The sequence below is a fragment of the Dermochelys coriacea genome, chromosome 1 (genome assembly GCF_009764565.3).
Source record: "Dermochelys coriacea isolate rDerCor1 chromosome 1, rDerCor1.pri.v4, whole genome shotgun sequence".
NCBI classification, from domain to species: domain Eukaryota; kingdom Metazoa; phylum Chordata; order Testudines; family Dermochelyidae; genus Dermochelys; species Dermochelys coriacea.
The window spans coordinates 240,093,375-240,109,458 of record NC_050068.2 but is presented as its reverse complement, the minus strand read 5'-3'; the positions used below and the strand labels follow the sequence as shown (position 1 = coordinate 240,109,458).

General features: G+C 42.2%; 1 protein-coding gene across 16 annotated transcripts in view; it reads left to right on the top strand.

The window, feature by feature from the left end:
• Positions 1–5,916: 5,916 nt before the first annotated feature.
• Positions 5,917–16,084, top strand: part of CALD1 (caldesmon 1) — a 236,987-nt gene continuing 226,819 nt past the window's right edge. For 7 of the 16 annotated variants that reach the window (XM_038383167.2, XM_038383144.2, XM_038383133.2 and 4 more), the window contains exon 1: positions 5,917–6,221. The gene's annotated coding sequence lies outside the window, so the exon portion shown is untranslated. Of the gene's footprint in view, positions 6,222–7,186; positions 7,241–16,084 lie in introns of those variants that run through there. The other 9 variants (XM_043517140.1, XM_043517125.1, XM_043517182.1 and 6 more) reach the window with 6 other exon arrangements.

The window sequence follows — 16,084 nt, the reverse complement described above, 5'->3', positions numbered from 1 at the left end:
CCAATTGGTGAGCAGGGGTAAGACCATGACCCCACCCTCATTCAATGCAGACCTGTGCCAGTGTGGGGTATCTTGCACCACTGCATGTGTTAACTGTTCCCCATCCCTTTGCACTCCACGACAAAGAACTGTGAACGCTGGGTTAGAATTAAATGTTGCACTGTACTATTCCCGCGTCAGTGACACAGAGGGAATTCAAACATGAATGGATAAAAGTATTTTCCTGGCAGGATGTGCAATATGTAGGTTTATCTGAGAATGTTTGTTGTTGGAACAAGAAGACAGGAATGCTTGATTGTAACAGTAGACGCTGGAACCAATGGATAATGACCTTTACTGTGACAAGGCTATAACCTTTTTAAACCATGACCCATGTCAGCACTCCTATGTGTCACACCTTTATTATTAGTAGCAGGAGTAGAGAAATTACCACTACTTTCTTGCCAGTGTCACATCTTTATTACGGATGTAGAAAGAAAGTCTGCTTGTCTGCTTCTATACGGTACTCCAGGGCATATGCTCAGTTCCTCCTAACAGAGAGCTCTCTGTTTTCTGCTAAGGTCAGCTTTGGTCATTCTTTGCATAAATGCTGGCCATCCGTTCTAGTTACAGCTATACCTGTCTAGCTAATGTGTTCAAAACCTGTGCTTATCATGCATTCATCAATCCATTTTCTTTGTTCCTTTCTATTAGTCTCCCCATGATTTTTCATTCACCCACTTTTGATTGGTGTACCTTAGCAAAGGCAAAAGATTTTGATACATTGCAATTCTTTATAGCGTGTAAGTGACACACAAGTCATAATGTAGCAATTCCCCTGTAGATTCCACACAAAAAAACCCACCCTGTTTTACAGAGGGCACAATTAATCTGTACTTTGGAATCACAGAATCATAGCACCTTAGAGTTAGAAAGCACCGCAAGGGTCATCTAGTCTAACCCCCCTGCCAAGATGCAGGATGTGTTGTGTCTAAAGCCATATGCCACACAGTCATCATCTCTTAGAACAAGAAGAGCGTATGTAAACCATTACCCTCCATCCCCATGTATTCCAGCAAAGCAATAAGATGTGGATTTTACATCAAGCCCCCATCAAGTTGATGAGTTACACCTGAGTGGATCTGTTGACCAGCAAACATTTCACCTAAAATTAAGTTAGGTCTCCCACAATGTGCGGTCCATATCAGGATCAGTCTCTCTCAGGCACACGGTGCTCATGTGTCAAATTGGCAACATACATGTTTCAATGCAAAACAGGGGTGGGTGGCATCATTAAAAAAAATCTGCTGTTGGACTCAATGCTTCCCAGTGCACGCATGAGATTCTGAAGAGGCGAAAAGACTCGTTACAAAGCCCTTGTGCCGCAAGAGCCTTGGTGTAACCTTGCTCCCGCAGCCACAGTCCTGCCATTAGCTCTGCCTGCCACCATGTATTGCAATTAGTCACCCTACCCACGAACATCACCCAGCCTCTCCACCATCCTTTATTTCCGCAAAATACTGTGGTGATGGGCGTATAATAGATCAGCTCCCTTGGTGCAAACTTGGTGTCTGCTGAAGCTTTCTGTAGCATTTCCCCACTGGACTGTGCCAGCCATGTTAGCAGCCATGCTATGCAGTCCCATGGAGAGACATGGGAGAGAAGTGGCCCTCACCTCACCACCACTGGGCAGTGGAATGGGGCTCCTACACGTCAGACACGCCAGTGTGGGCCTGCCTCCCCCAGTGGAGTATCAGCAACTACCTTCTCTTCTGCTCATGCTACTCCTACTCCATTTCCCCAGTGGCTTACTCACTCGTGTGTCTCTCCCTTCTCAGGAATGTTTGGTTGCACTTCACTGCCTCATTAATAGATGGCTTTTTGTTTTGTTATAGATTATCGTAGGCATTGATTAAAAATTCAACACTGGCCATTCCCCTGATGGCCTGGTAAAAGCAACTTAGAGTAGGCTTTTCTGCCTAAATCTCTTCTGCATCTTTCTTGAATGGAAAAACTATAGCCAGCCCTAGAGCTGTTTGGTGGTCTTCACAGCCAAAGATCCAGAAGTAGGGGAACAGAAGAAATGACCTAACACACTGAATACTGATCAGAGGTTACTGTCTTTCCTAAATTGTATCAGAGTGTATCAGACTGTGGGAACATATAAGGGTATGGAAACAGACATTCCCCCCACCTCACTATTCCTCCCCTCTTCCAAGTCTCTGGAGCCCAGATCAGCTGCTGTAATGGCACCGACCCCAAGGATGGAGCTGCTCTGGGATTCTCAGCACTCCTCACTAATGCAGAATCTAATTACAAAGTAAAAAATGATAAACTACTAAAACCCAGTAATAAAAAAGACTGTTGGGTTAACTTCTCCCCACCCGAAAAATAACAAACAATCCCAAAACACAAAGCGCCAGTCTCTCTATGCCTGGAACTGGTCATGGAAAGGAAGGCACTGAGGGAACTGGAACTTCATGACTTTATAAAACTGCTGTTCTGAATGCTCAGTGCTGTGAAAATATGCTCCTATGGGCACCACTCTCTGGAGAGCTACTACCTTGCTGGGATGCGCATCCCAAGAGTGGATCTATACAGAAATATTACCTACCTCTCAGGAGATGATCAATAGTGCACTTTCTAAACCCCGACCATATCTTCTCTTTAAATTTTATAGGAAAACAGTGATAAACCTTTGAGAGCCATGGTCTCCACAGAGATTTCCCAGGACTTCTAATGAAAACATTGAGATGGTATGTTCTGAGTGACTGCAATCACAGGAATTCCATGCTCGCAGCACTAAAATGTAGTCCCTGTAGCTGCTATCACAAATAGCCAGGATATGTCTGCTTCCACCCCTAGCCTAACCCTAGCAAGTATGGGAGTAAGCAGTTTACAGGGCTGCTGCTTAATAGATTGGTGTTGAAGGGACACTTTAAGTTTTAGCTTCAATTCCTGCCCTGTGCCATAAATGAAGGGATGGGGTGGGAGAGGGTCAGTCAATAGTTTTTTCTCTCCTGTGCCATGACAGGAAAGGGAAGCTGAAGGAGGCCTTCCCTCCATGCCATGACATAAGAGGAGAGGGGGCTGGCAGAGTCATAGCAGAGATGGCAGGAAGACATGGCTCAAAGGTGGGGCCTAACCTTGCAAGCAGCTGCAGGGGTTACTGTTATGGTAGTTCTGTACTAGCTAATTTCTAGTATAGCGCTGCTATTGATGTAACATATTATAATTACTTTATCAAAGGGTTTTGCATGATGCTTCTCTCCAAAGTGTGCAAAGATATTCCCACTGGAAATGCAATTTAAAAACCTTATTCATCTACGTCCTTGATTATTTTTTTAGAAATGTTGATGAAAATTCACTAAAACCTGTGCACTTTCACTTTTTTTTCCCTGCTTGAGTGTCCCTATTTTAGAGCAAACCCCACAGTGTATTTTTGTAGTCTTGAATCTTGAAATTCAAAGTTCCTTGTGGCTGAACATCACATCCCATTGTTGAATTTTCCATTTTGTCAGCTTGCATAGTTTTTCTAATGTGAAATAGCCACTTTTCAGAAATTCGCTGGAAAAATGACCCTGACGTACAAATGGCCTGGAACTCAACAAAACAGTTTGTGAAGAATCTCATTCAAAAAGCACAATTGCTTTCATCCAGCCCTACTTATAATGTATACGTTGGCTTCCTGTTTCAGTGAACACTGAGCTCTTGCAGCAAGTCAATGACTGTATAGGAAATAGAACTCAGAGGAATCTTTCCGACTCCCAGTCCTCAGCTGTAACCATGAGCTTTCTCTAATCCTGCTCGGACACTGCAGTAGACATTTCATATATTTAAAATCCTGGAATTAAAAATCTCTGTAGCAATTTAGGACCACTCCCCGTTTGCCATAGGCTCCTGACTAGTCTAATTGACTTCAGATGATTTTGGCTCTTAACAGCCTGAGGTTTTTAAAGCTTTTAGTACAACAGAGCTTAGACATTCTGTTCTCCCTTGTGCTAGTCAATTATAAATGTGACATCTGCTTTATCAACATACTGTGTGTGTTAGATTTTATGTTTCAAATCCTTGCCGAGACAAAGCCTCCTGCATTAGAAAAGGCATCGGAATGTTAAAATAAAAACGCGTATTTCCAAGACCAAATCCTATTTTTTTTTACTTAATAAAATGTAATTGTAATATTTAAAAAAGGAACTAAACAATTGATATAAGCATGCTTGCTGAGATTCTGAGTTTGTGTAAATCAGCATACCTTTGGAGCTATGCCACTTTGTATCAGTTGAGCATCTAGCTCAGGAGTGGCTAGCCTGAGAAGGAGCCAGAATTTACCAATGTTCATTGCCAAAGAGCCACAGTAAGACATCAGCAGCCCCCACATCAGATCCCACCCCCCCAGCACCTCCCACCCACTGGCAGCCCCACCAAGCAGCATCTCCCCCTCCCTCCCCGCACCTCCCAATCAGCTGTTTCATGGCAAGCAGGAGGCTTGGCGGGGGCGGGGGGAGGAGCAAGGGCACAGCAGACTCAGGGGAGGGGGTGGGAAGGGGTGGAGTGGGGGCAGGGCCTGTGGCAGAGCCAGGGGTTGAGCAGTGAGCACCCCCTCGCACATTGGAAAGTCGGCGCCTGTAGCTCCAGTCCTGTAGTCGGTGCCTATACAAGGAGCCGCATATTAATTTCTGAAGAGCAGCATGTGGCTCCAAAGCCACAGGTTGGCCACCTCTGCTCTAGCTCTTTAGCTAGAGGTGTACAGTGTTAAATAAGATTAGTTTACTGTACATGGGCCAAATCTTGCTGCTTGTACTCATGTGAGTAGATTCAAATAGGCCCTGTGATTGAAGGAAAAGATCCAGACTGGCATTAAAACAATAGACTTATGAACACATACAATAGCCCACCTGGATCCAATGTCTTGTTATATGTATTTGCCCCTCTCACTGTCCTTTTGTACAAATTATTGTCAAATAATAAACCTGCAGAATATCTTGTGGCTTGGGCAGTTTCTTCCACTTCTCTCCAGTTCAGTCAGCACTTTTCTTTCAATCTTTATTGGTGTGTGTGTGTGTGTATGTGTGTCTATATACTGTGCTATATATTTACATCTGTAAGAACAGTTACATTTCATCTCATTCTTTGCAAATACTTTATGTACCTCACTTTTTTCTGTGCATGTGTTTTGTATTTGTTCTTCCACTTCTTTAAATTACTCAGGGTAAGTAAAACCTCCAATAAAATTCTGAGAACAGTCTGCAATTTTCTGATGCTCCACAAAAGACATTTCAAGGTAAAGATTAATCCAAACATACTTGATTAGTGGAAAAAGAAAGTTTAGTGAAAAGTGCTGTTCAAAATATATATATAAATGGACATCTATTAACTCAATGTTTACCTGCACTAGTCAACATTTTTTAGGATCAGTGATTAGTGTCAAAGGTTTTAATAGTATCTTAAACAATTTTTAAGAACACGGACATTCTATATGTAACTTCTATTACACTACTTGACAGGTAACTGCCTGTCTGCCAACTCCTCTTTCATGCTCCTCTCATACTATTGCTTTACAATTTTTGTTTCTGCAGGAAAAGACAAACAGTTTTTACATTCTCTTTCTACATATGGTATTCGTTAAAACAGTGCAATGAAGTTGGTTGTGGTGTATGTGCTTTTTAAATTTTCTTTAAAATTGGTGCAAAAAATAAACGTATTTACTCTGCCCCCTTTCCTTGCAGTATATTTCCTTTTTTAAAGCTCCATTTGTGTTCAACAAGACAGCCTCTTTTCCCCAAGATTAACATTTCTTATGATTGTTCCTGACAGAGGATTTACTTTCAGAGGCCCTGCTAAGGATAACCAAAAAAGGGCATGTAGCAAGACACTTTTGGCAGCTTGCATGAATTTTCGGAGCTTTTTAGGTCTTGGTTTTCTGATGAGTGGCTTCCTGAGCATGCCTAGGGAATGACAGGCATCTCTGCAGGCAGGCTGGACCCACCTTGGCTCAAGCGTAGTCATTGGCTGCTTATTAGAATAAATTGAGAACAATGCATACCACTGGCTGCCAATTGTAAACATAAGGGATATGTAGTCACTTAGCATTGACTTTTGGGAGGGGCCAAGGAAAGTCTGTAGTTTTATTGAATAGGGCTGTGTGTTAGGCTGCTGGTGTACCTTTCTTGCTGTGCTCCTGCCTAAACAGCCAGTTATTCGTTTCCTTCCTACTAGTTGAAAACTTTTCAGCTGCGGAGGTAAGGGATTAAGATACTCTTTTCCCCCACCCCAATGATCTGATTTGACTGCATTTTCTGTTTAATGTCTATCCACAGTGCATGTTAAATGTAACAGAGCTGTGGAAATATACTAAAAGTGCCTGCAGCTTTTTCCCTTGGCAGATGTTCATTGTGAACCACTGTTAGTGAGAGAAGATTTCATATTTTGTTCTTCACAGAGATGTATGCTTTGCGTAGTGAGTGCAATTCCTGGGCAGAATGGAAAGGCTTCTCATGTACAGAATAGCCCATTGTTTGTTTGGAGGGAGGCAGAAACCCAGTTGGGCCAGCATTAATGAGTCGGTACCGCACAGTGGTATTCTTGGGGACGCTTGCCCATGGAACAAAAGCCTATTCATGTTTTCTTTTAAAGTACATTTAAAGGAGTGATTGAAATAAGATTTTGCAGGTTAACAGACTGACTTGCTTTTCATTTTGCAACCTAAGAGCTAGGCTATTAAAGTAGCAAAAATCTAAAGGCAGAGCAGGCAGGGAAAACATTGTCACTGATTTGATATTTGCTGAAACAGATGTCTATTATGGCTGTCTTTCAGAAAAGTATTGTTGACAATAAACTGCATCCGTTTTTGTTTTCAGACTTAACATGCAGAGCAGCATATTGCCAGAATGTTTCTTATGAAGCAGTCTTTCCTGTGAAAAGAAAGTGCGGGGAGGGGGGGACCCAAACTGTTCATGGGTTGGACTGGAGCTTTGTGTGTGTGTGTGTGTGTGTGTGTGTGTGTGTGTGTGACTGCTATTCCAGAAAGAGAGGAAGCAGACTTTCATTTCAAGCTACTTTTGACATGCTCGTACAGTTGTGTTGTGCAAGCCTGATAGCTGATACTAGTGACATTTTGTGAGGCATGGAATTCCTCATAAGAAGGAATGATGGGGGCATAAAGATAGAGAAGGGCAAGATTAGCTGTAGAATGATCAGGGTGGGGGCGGGTGGGAGGAAGACCTGATAACTCCTGACCGAACCCACAGATATGTCAAAGGTGATTATTCTCCCATGCCCTGTTTCATTTATTTATGGAAAGGATGCACAAAATAATTTTTAAAATAACTTTTCTACGGCATGTGGCTTCTTCTGAGGACTTCATGTTTTCGGGAAGGTTTCTCCCCCACTCCCACTAAAAGGCTTGTTGGAGAATATTCTGTGAAAATGACACATTTTTTCCCTTGGAAACATCTGGAAGAAACAAACTGTGGAGGGAGAATGTCTTTTGTAGTGTCTTTCATATAACATATTCTAAATGAATTTGCTAGTACAGCCAAGCATTAAATAAGTCTGAGATCAGTACCCTTTCTTTTTCTAATTATATTTACAGGTTGGGATGTGTGTATATGTATGTGTGCCTGCACAATGTTTGTTTGTTGCTATATTTTGGATTTGGAATTGGGAAATATCAGGCGATCCTGAAATTGCTTTCTTGAAAACCACTCAAACTGGACTTTTCTTGAGATGCATTACAAATACAATGAAAGCTGTTTTCTGTGGTCATTCAAGGGACTGACAAAAAGTCATTTGTTAATGGAAGTGGCTTTCTGAAAAAGGGGGAACAGAGCTGTTATCAGTATATTTGGGGAAGCTTATGGGTCTGTCTCTCTGTCTTCAGATGACTGTTTAAGGAGGATGATGATATTCAATAAAACCTATACATGTAACTGTAATGTTTGGCATTTGGTTGTCATGATGGTACTGGGAGAAATATTGGACAGGTTGTTTGAGAACAGAAGGCAAATTGAAGTCATTTGTATTTCCTGAAAACTTCTCATTGTTGCACCGTGAAATGACAAGGGACCCAACCCAATCTTGCAGGCCTTATTCACACGATTAGTCTTGGGTGAAATCAGTACATTCATTAACAAATACACGATCAGACTCAAGGAGAGTAGATGTAATGGCTTGCCACATCTAAATACACTATGACAATGAGCAATGTACAGTGTAAAGTTGCTTCTTTATACTACTGCAGCCCTATCTTTCAACATTGAACAGCATAAAGAAATGGAAAACTCAGTATTTTGCACTCAATATCATTATGAAACATTTTGAATTTTACAGGGTAGTTGGTCAGTTTCCTTCCATGCAAGGTGACGCAGAAGGGAAAAGATGCACTAAAATGGGGGTCTCTGTGTTCCTCAATTCCTCATTCACTGGGCTATGTGTGGAGGCTGCAATAGGTGTGTTTACCAGCAGTGTTTCATAACAGAACAAAGTGTGGAGGGCAATATTGTGAATTCAATGAAGGGTGCTGCTTTGGGGATGGTTAAAGGGCACCTGTGTACAGAGATGACATGAAAGAGGACACAGTGGCAGTGATGGAATGAACTCTCCTTGTTGAATAGCAATGGGACCAATGACTCTAAGAGCTAGGAGCAGGACATGATAGGGCAATAGCACTGGGCATTCTTTTTTTTTGCAGACTGCTAGCAGGGATAGTGGTCTCTGTGGCATTGAGACATGGGTGTCAGTTACATTATCTGAACAGGTTGCTGTAGCACACTGGTTCTCAGCCAGGGGTCTGCGGCCCCCTGGGGGGCTATGAGCAGGTTTCAGGGAGTCTGCCAAAATAAATTGGGCTTCAGCCCAGGCGGCGGGGCTCAGGGAGAGAGTACCACTGCCATTCCCTGACTCACTCAGCAGGCCACCAAGCTTGTCTGGGTTGGCCGGGATGGGCGGGTAAATCAAAAATTGCAGCATCACTGCAGAAGAGAGATCTCCCCCTGCTATAAGAAGGGATTTCCTCACAGCCATCGACTTCATGAGCAGGCAGCAGCTAGCTAAGGATACACATCACTGCTCTGCCCTGCTACGTCTGCACTTCAGGGAGCAGGGCCAAGTGGAAAGCCGAAATCTGGGAGGCATGTGACCCCCATGCATCACCCGTGGTTGGGGTTCCACAGGTTTGTCTGTTTAAGTTTAGGGGTCCCTGGGTAAAAAAGGTTGAGAAACTCTGCTGTAGCAAGAGCCCCTCTAGCATTGCTTCCTCCTCTCCCCATACACAAGTGGAGGTGCTGCATCCACTGTACTGTATTCAAACTCTGGTGCATGAGTAGGTATGGAGGGCATCCATGCACAGCATTGCTTAACAGCCATGGCTAGCCTTACATGATACTGCCCTCCCACATTTCCTCCTGACTGCTGGTGCAATGAGTAGAGGTTTATCTGGACCAACAGGCACCGAAGTACACTGCAAAAGATATAACAAACTGGATATGCTCTAAAACGTGCTCTTGTTATTTCTGGTAGTTTTTTAAAAAGTGGATTGTACAGCTGGGAAAGAAACAGAGTGCCATTCATTTTTCTTTGCCAACACTCCCCCCATCTGCTCACCTTTCTAACAGTCTGTAGGCTATATGCACATGAGCATTGTCAGAACAGGGAGGAGTGCACTGGGCACACGAGGGGGCATAGTTTGTATTGTTTTGCGTAGTGTGTGGTGTATTTTCTCCTCTTTTCTACTATAGCAAACTGCGTAACAATAGGACCCTACTGTCCTAGGGCCTTAAAATTCCTCTTATCGTGCAGGAGATGTGCTGCACAACAGGGTAAATTCCATTGTATAACACTGAGTTCCTACGGGATTTCTTTCCTACAGAACAAATGGAATTTCAATGCTCCAGAACTGTATCAACACTCTTCTCTTTCTGTAGTTTGCATTTGACATTTTTTGTGATTACATGGGCCATAATTCATATTGGATCAGGTCTTCACCTAGTGTAAATTGATGCACATCCATTAAAGTCAATGGAACTATGGAGGATTTGACCCACTGAATTTAGTTACTATGCAAGAACAAAGAGGTGAAAGAAAAGTGTGTGTGTATATATATAAGGGTATGTCTACACTAGAGATGGAGGTGTGACTTCCAGCTCAGATAGACATACCTGCGCTAGCGGGTTACCAATAGAAGCATGGCTGTGAGGGCACAAGCAGCGGTACTGGCTAGCTGCCCCAAATACATACTTAGGGTTTCAGATGGGATTGTACTAGCCCCTGTCACCACTTCATACTGCTATTTTTAGAATACTATCTTGATTAGAGCTAGCCAGGGTATGGCTACCTAACAAGGAAATTATACCTCCAGCTCCAGTGTAGACATACTCTAAGAAAGAGAGCAAGAGGCTGAGAATACAGTATTAGCTGTCAATCTTCAGTACCCTACATCAAATACCATAGGAACCAGAGAAAGGGTGTGTGTGTGTGGGAGGGGGGGAATACCCCCAAAGTTACTATTGTTTTCTGGGTCAAATCCTACAAATCTTCCATTGTCTTCAAGGGGAATTTCATGTATTGAGGGTTTGCAGAATTGGGCCCCAGATGAGTAAAACCTGAGGCAGGCAGGATGACTACTTTAAAGAATGTTAGTAGAAAGTTGTTTCCTTACTAAAAGTCCCTTCATCGGACATATATACGGATTTGTGCGTGTGCACACAGATAGGTTTGCTGAGATTGGTACTAAGCTTTTGGCTATTTTAGAAGGAAATTTTCTTTAACAACTGACTGAGTGGTTATTGGGTATAGCTGCATTTTAGCATTTGTGGCTTGTACATATAATGTCATATACAATGTGTGCGTGTGTGTGTGTGTGTGTGTGTGTGTGTGTGTGTGTGTGTGTGTGAGTGCATGTATGTAATTATAGCCATTGCTGGCCTCAAAGAAAATGGTCAGAGAAGGATTTAACTGAAGTTGAAATTTGACTCAAAGGCATTTGAAGATCAGATTAGATTTGACCTTTCTGGATGAAACATTGAGGTCACTGAGGTCACATGACTGTTGAACTATGTAACTCTTTATTTTCAGCTTTCTTCTGAAGCTTGTGTGTAAATTAGCTAATCAATATCAAGTGGAAGGGAAGATTTGAGATATTTTGTTTGACAACATTTAGACTTAAAAAAAATATGTATACCTCCTACTGGTCCCAAAATATGACTTGATAAATCCAGAAAACTGGGGTACATAATTTATTTAGCTAGTAAACTGAATATATATGTATAACCGATATGATTATCATAATTTTGACCCTCACTAAAAAAATTCTTTTGTCTTTTTAACAAATGTTTCTTTGGGAATGAATCTGGTACTGGTGAATGTGGATGGATTGACAGCCCTTGCAACTAATGTTTATCTGCAGAACTGGCAAAGCAGTAGCAATGCAGACCCAACCACGCTGCTTTTCCAAAGCATCTCAACCCATCTGTAAGGTAATGTGTGATGAGCTCCATCTCCAGGCCCATTCAGTCTTTCATCTCTCTGCTCACGCTACCAATGAGAATGGTATATGAACAGTAGCAGTCGTGGTGGAGCATTAGGTAGAATTCTAATCTTTTCTCTACCATCCTTTCCCCCCAATGTATTTGACTGGACAGAGTTAGGGAAACCATTTTTAATTACTGAGTGGACTAGTAATCATGTTCTTCAAATGCCAAGTAACAATCAGGAGAGCTGGATTCTGTTCCAGGGTCTGCTATAGGCTTCTTGCAAATCATTTCAGCTCTCTACCTCAGTTTCCATATCAGTAAAATAAATGCTTCCCCTATGAACTAGGTACACTAAGGTTATTAAGGCTTAATTCATTCCTATTTTGTAACATGGTTTGAGGTCGTGGAATGGAAGTCCAAAGTCGTGCTGGTAATACCTATTTTTTGAGAGAATCTTTTAGACACTATATGCTATACATACTCCTTAGTGGAAAGTCCAGTGGACTCCATTAGATTAGGACTTCAGTTAGTCTGTTTGGGCTGCTCCTGGAGGGACCAGTGGGCTAACAGAGTAATTTGCTTCCAAAACAAAGCAGAACCAATAGTAACCAGTTGAAAATGGTTCACTGGAACTTCAACTAGGGTCAGTGGCGTAGGCTTTCAGAATTACACAGGTACACGGGGGTTGCACAGTTACTGCATCTGCATGTGCAAGCGTAAATGCTCATTTACACTTGTCATATTAAATGCATGTTCTGAAAATATGGGTGGAGAGAGGAGACCCTTTTTTAATATTGCAGAGACGGTCTAAATGCTTGGAAGACAAATAACTCTAAACAAACTTCTGAACATTAATCTGCTTGTCATTGCACATATGATGGGAGCATTTGAGATCAGAACCACAGTAGCTAGAACAGGCTACAATGGGTAAATACCCTACTTGGAAAAGATTTCACTGAGTGGAAACTTCATTACATATTTCCACTCCCTACGTCTACAGAATACAAAGAGAGGTTTTCCCCCAGACGTGTTGCAGAGGGTGTGAAGCAAAAAGGAACCCTCCCGTTCACACACCTTCTTCTGGTTTATATCCTGAAATAGAAAAAAAATCATATGGGGAATTTAGCTTCTTTTTATAAATATATTTGTGGAGAACGTAACGTTTTACCCTAAATGCTCTGCTTGGATCTATTCCAATGGATATTTTTACAGCCTAATAAATAAAAAAATGTTGGGAATATTGTTAAATGCAGCAAGACAACTTGGTTACGCGCTCGCACACACGCGCTCACACATACACATGCACACACACGCATGCACACACGCACACGTACATACCTCCCCTAAACCTCCCTTCAAGAAACTGGATATTCGAAGGACAGGGAAACAGATTCAATTTAAGAATGATGAAGCAAACGTTTTAATGTTAGATAGTTTGGGGCAATGCTGCAAATTGGGAAAATTATAGGATTCACTATTTATATAATTCTCATAATTTTTGGGAGTAATGAGGGATACTGTAAATATGACAGTTCTTTAACTAATGGGTTGAGGAGAACTTTCCCTGTGGGTTACTCTATAACTACCTACCGCAGGGTTTCTTGGCACCTTCCTCTGAAGCAGCTGGCTGTAGCCACAGTCGGAGACGGGATACTGGACTAGATGGACCACTGCACTGGTCTGATCCTGAATGGCAGTTGCTGTGTTCCTTTAAATTTCAAGGTTCAGTCCTGCAGCCCTTACACAGGCCAGACTCCCATTGCCTTTAAAGGGAATTTTTACCCAAGAAAGGACATTGTGATCTGTTGGTTTCTTATTTGGAGGGCTTCAATGTTGGCGTTCTCCTTATGTAAATGTCAATGCTGTAGAGCACATTACTACTCTTCGCATATCTTTGCCTCGGATAGGGAATGGCTGAGTACCATTGCCTCAGATAGGCAATAGCTGAGTACCTTTTTGGGATGGGAACCATTTCACTGTAGCAGTGTTCACAGGGGACAGGGAACACTGCTACAGTGAAATGGTTCCCTCCCCAAAAAGTCACCATGGTCAAAATATTCCTTTCTTTTCATCCCATAAGCTATGGCAGGACATCTCATTACTCCTTGCAGTTTTGGGGATGCTAACAGCTGGTGGAGTTCCTTGGCAAGTCCATATATTCATTTCTATTAAGAGCAGCAGCAGCAGGAACAATTTCTCTTCAATCCCCTGGGATTAGCAAGAGCTAAGAGATTCCTCTTTACTCCTCTCCTCCCCCCGCCACCCCAACTCCACAATGAGCTAGTGACACCCTCCCTTCTCCTCCTCTGCTCTGTTATAATGACAGGTTTCAGAGTAGCAGCCGTGTTAGGAAGTGAGCTGTAGCTCACGAAAGCTTATGCTCAAATAAATTTGTTAGTCTCTAAGGTGCCACAAGTACTCCTTTTCTTTTTGCTCTGTTATGAAACCCCATTGATTTAAAAAGCAATTGTGCTTGTTAGCACTAGGGCTGAATTTGGTATCTTGGTTACAAAGGGCAGAGGTTTGGGAAAATGGTTTATGGAACTTTTTGCAAACCTTGAAAAAGGATCTGGTCGAGATAGGATTGAGATATGGGGGAAGATTCTGGTCAGCTATTATTTTATCTGAATAGCTTCTCCCATCCACTGCTGATATCACAAAATGCCTAATGGCACATGGCAAAATTCTTCTCTTGGATCCACGCACAGCTTCAGTGCTCTGATGTTCTGCCTTCATATTGCCTGTGGGTAGAGAGAGAGGCGCTCCAGGCATGTGGGGATAGCAAGAATGTCAGAGTTTAGATTCTTTGTGCGCCTCTGAGAGCAGAATTTAACTTTAGATACATGACCATACCCCTGCTATGAAAATGATGGGTTCCATTCAGATGTCTGATAAGCTACAGCTGTTGCTTTGTAACTTCAGTCTTTAAAATCTAGTTTTGTTTGAAGTATGTCATTTTAATTGCTATAAATATGAATGAGTGTTAGTGATCCAGCTGAAATATTGCCATGCATTTTTGTGGCTGGTATACAGTACACAGATAAAAGAAGCCTAATTCAAATCCTTTTTTTAAACTTAAAACATCAGTTATCCAAATTCTGCTGTTAATTACACTGGTGTAAATCTGATGTTTGGTGTAAATGAGAACAAAATTTGGTCCAGGTTTTAGCTTGGACATCTTTTGCCCAGATTTTGATCTTAACTTTCACCAGTTTTACACTGGTGAAACTCCATTGCCAGTGAATGATCTTTATCCTGGGCCTGATTCTGATCTAAATGATCCTGGTATAAATCTGGAGTAACTCTAACTTCAGTGAGATTTATGATGGGATAATTGAGTTCAGAATCTGGCCCACTCTCTCTGTTTCATGTACATCATGGGTCTGCAAAAACTTGGGTCAAAATTATTCCCACATTCAATAACAACCATTCATCAGAAAACAATATTTCATATAAGATAGGGCACTGCAAAATCAAAAGCCAAGTAAAATTCCATTGCTCATTCGTTCCCTGTTGATTAAAAGGCACTGCCATATATGGAAAGGTCTGAGCTTCATTCACTTTAACTGCAATAGTAAATGGCTTGCTCACTGGACACCCTATACAAACAAGGGATAACCCATTGGGAGTTATGGTTTTTCAGAGTAAAAAAGGAGAACCTGCGGAATAGTAGTGTTTGCAACTTCCTCTACTAAAGGTGCATTAAAAACTCTATTACTGGTTTTTGTTCTTGTAGTTAGATCCCTGAGATATAAATTGTTGTATATAGTGCCAGTTTAAAATACCATAGGCCACATCTTCAGCTGGTCTGAATCAGCATAGATCCATTGAAGTCAGTGGAACTGTGCAGATTTGCAGTGGCTGAGGTTCTGGCACAATGGATGAAATCCTCCTCTCATCCATGGATAGAGATGCACGAAAATGCTAAATCCAGTTTACAGAGGGGGAGAGGCTGTGGAGAGTCCTTTGTGGGGCGGGAGGCAGTTCTCACCCCTTGTGTGTGCTGTCTCTGTAGAACCAGAGAGAGGGCTTTTGGGGCAGAAAAGGATCAATGCACACAGATCCTCAGACCAAAACTCTCTGCCTAATGGTTTAATAGTGGCTGTGCAATGGTTCATTTGGTGTTCCAGAGCTTACAGGAAAAGTCCCTTACCCACCCCCAAATACCCATAGTAAAATAATGCACAGACAGGTTAACACATTAAGTCATCAGAATATATGCGCATTTACTTTTTGCCACTGTGATTTATTTTCTTTATGGGTGTGTGGGATTTTTTGGCCATCAAAGTCCTGAGACGGAAAATAACAAAACCACTATACAATTACATGTGTGTTTCATGGGAAGAAAGATAGGAAGGTTGCTGCAGCAAGGAAATTTTATACAGGATCTGCTCCCTGCCAAAATTCTCAGGTTGTTTAAAATAAATTGGAAATAGAATGATCTGTGCCATGTTGATAGATTTGGAGACTATGGACCAGTTTCTGAGCTTGGTGACATGGATAGGAATCCAATGATGCAGTGTTTCCCAAACTTGGGACGCCGCTTGTTCAAGGAAAGCCCCTGGCGGGCCCGGCCGATTTGTTTACCTGCCGCATTCGCAAGTTCGGCCAATCGTGGCTCCCACTGGCCGCAG